Source organism: Sinocyclocheilus anshuiensis, unplaced genomic scaffold (assembly GCF_001515605.1).
Source record: "Sinocyclocheilus anshuiensis isolate Anshui unplaced genomic scaffold, SAMN03320099.WGS_v1.1 scaffold1491, whole genome shotgun sequence".
Taxonomy (NCBI): domain Eukaryota; kingdom Metazoa; phylum Chordata; class Actinopteri; order Cypriniformes; family Cyprinidae; genus Sinocyclocheilus; species Sinocyclocheilus anshuiensis.
The window spans coordinates 267,014-270,326 of NW_015555706.1; the positions used below are offsets into that span (position 1 = coordinate 267,014).

General features: G+C 30.3%; 1 protein-coding gene across 1 annotated transcript in view; it reads left to right on the forward strand.

The window, feature by feature from the left end:
• Positions 1-3,313, forward strand: part of lingo3b (leucine rich repeat and Ig domain containing 3b) — a 54,012-nt gene that overhangs the window by 36,532 nt on the left and 14,167 nt on the right. The window lies entirely within an intron of this gene.

Genomic DNA, 3,313 nt, shown 5'->3' on the forward strand with positions numbered 1-3,313 from the left:
CACACACACACAGACGCACACACTCACACACACACACACACACACACACACACACACAGACACACTCACACACAGACAGACATGCACACACTCACACACAGACACACACACACACACTCACTCACACACACAGACATGCACACACACGCGCACACACACACACACACACACACACACACACACGGTCTCTGTTCCACATCGACATTTAATAACATAAAACGGAATGCCTAACATACAATAGAATACAATGTATCAAATTTTTACCACTTGGTTAGAATGTAACTGTTCCTGTTTACTGTTGCCAAGCAACTTAGCAACTTTGATACATTCCTGTAATTTTGATAATATCTATCCAATGATTTACTAATTTCATGATTTAATTACTTATGTTATGCAAGCAGTTTTTTGTTGTTTATTATATAGTTAATTCATTAAAAGTTGTTGTTGTTAATATAAGTGAAAAAACGAACTATTTACTGTTGCCAAAGAATGTAGCAGCTTAATGCATTCTTATAGTTTTTATTTCCAGCCTCTTCTATGATTTATTTGTTGTTGTATTGATCTTCATTTAGTGGCTTTCCTTTACAAATATTGAAATGCAGTTTTATTTAATTCTGTGTTAATAGTCAATACATAGTCAATTCAATAATATTTTTATTATTGTGTATAGAAGCCTGTTTCTGACACAATCTCGCAATTCTGAGTTTATATCCTGTAATTCTGGATTTTAATCTCAGAATTGCAAAAAAAAAAAAGTCGAAACGGTGAGATAAAAAGTTATATTTTTAGCCCCTGCCGTTAACAGGCTTTCATAAGTACGGACCTTGAAAGATAACTAGCTGTTTATGGTTGTGTCGTGTGTGTTTATCGGTGTTTGTGTCTTTAGAACAGCCACTGTTTGTTACATTTCTTCTTGTTCGTTTAGCAAATCATTATGTTCTTTTTTGCAGATTTAGTCGAGTTGTGAGGTGTTTCGTGATTTTTGGAGGACGCGCAGTGATGAGTTTGTTCTTGTGATGGTATTCATGTTTGTCCTCCGTCGGCTGCTGTGTGTTCAGCTCTCATGTCTAATTCAACAAGAATGACTGAATCTTCATCTCACACACACACACATGCTATCATACTGTGTGTTATTAGTGTGCAGTGTGTGGAACAGGTGACTGACTTCATTTGCCAGAGCTGTGCTACAGTAACAATGCAATGCGTTCTGACCTTCTGCTTCTACTGTCAATATCTATTGTGATCTTAAAAAGTTGCATGAATATTACTGACAATCTAAACCAAACACTCTGTTCAACATGTGCTGTTGAAGGCATTAGGACAAAGAAATCAGAGATGTAATTCATTAATAATAATAATTAGATGTTGTTTTCTTCTTCTTGATAACAATAAATTATCATGTTGTTGTTAATAACGATAATATGTTTATTATTATTAAAATAATTATTAATATTATTGTTCATGAGAATAATAGATACGTTTTATTATTGTTATTTTTATTAATGGTAAATTATTTAATTCATTACTTTTAAATTATGTATAATATTATTATTAATAATCACAATTTTTGTTGTGTTTTTTTGTTAATAGTAATAGCAATAATATATAATATAATGTATATAATAATAACAATTATATTATTAATATTAAAATATTTGTTAATGATAAAATACTTGTTATTATTTTTAATAAATATATTATTATAATTATTAGACTGTCAAAATAAATTTTTACTAAAAAATGTATTAAAATTCAAAAGTTATTTTTTTATTATATTATTTTTAAATGATTTTTATTTGCGTCATTTAATTTTTATTATTATTTAAAATATTTAAATGATATTATTTTTTATTGTTTTTAAATGTTTTTATTGTATTATTTGTTTTTGTTTTTTTTTATATTTTATTATTTATTTGTTTGTTTAGCATTTTATTATTTGTAAATTATATATATTTTTATTTTTAGTGGTATTTTTAATTTTTCTATTTTTAAGAGTGACGCAAACTGGAGTTTGTAAGAAGGCTGCAACAGCAATATGATAAACGACACCAGTGTTCAATAAATAATTCAATTTACAGTTATTTTATTTACAAGTTTATTTAAAGACAGTAAATAGTTTGCACTGCACAGTATTCAGTAAATAAGCTAGTATTCCATTCTAAACGCAGTCCCAGAATGCACTGCATTGAGCCAAAAAAATCAATCCAACCCGAGGCATGAGAAATGTTGATTGTAAATACATTTTAAGCAGCACTGTTTGTTTGAGACACAGCTGATGGTTGCTTCCAAATCAGTATGTTTAGGATGCTGTCTATGTAGACAGTCAAGCAGCTCACTAGGTAGGCAGCAACTCAGAGGGTTGGTTTGAGTGTCTAGGGGTTATTTGTCTCTTTAGGGAGCGCAGGAGACTCTCACAGCCTCTCAGCAGACAAGAGCTTGTCACAATCCATTGCATGCCCTCAGAGATGCGCATTTGCCCGCGTGACGGAGGCCGATCTCGTCAGAAACCTGCAGGAGAAACGGGATCTGAACGGTAGTTATTTCCCAAAACAGTACAAGCTCAGTAGTGATGTTTGCGGTTTGTTTACACCTGTCTCGTGAAAACTGTTTAGGTTGTCACAGATTCTGTTTGCTTCCTCTGTGAACGCTTGAGAAGATCTGCGTTTGAACCGCCGGTTTATTTATTCATTCATTTTGTGCTGCAAAAGTAACCTCAGTTCAACATGCCCTGCTTTATAAAGAGAGTTTCACTTCCGATGTCTTTGACATGAGCTGCAAAAACGCCGCATGACGGAAATGTTTAACAGAGAAACATGAGTGAAAAAATACAGTAAAAAATGTGAAATATTATTGCAACCCTAACTGTTTTCTATGTGAATATCTGTTAAAATGTAATTTATTTCTGTGATCAAAGCTGTATTTTCAGCATCATTACTCCAGTCTTCAGTGTCACATGATCTTCAGAAATCATTCTAATATGCTGATTTGCTGCTCGAGAAACATTTCTGATTATTATCCATGTTGAAAACATTAATATTATAGTTGTGCTGTCCAATATTTTGGGGAAAATATTTTTCTGGGCATCTGCTTTTATCCTGTATTCCATATTCTATATTATATGTATTTTATTATTTATTATATTATTTTTTAAATAATTGTAATTTGTTTCATTTAATTTGTATTATTATTTAAAATATTTAAATTATATATATATTTTTAAATGTTTTTATTTTATTTATTTTTATTGTATTTGTTTTTTATTATTTTAAAATATTTTATTATTTATTTATTCAATTGTTTGTTTATTATTTTA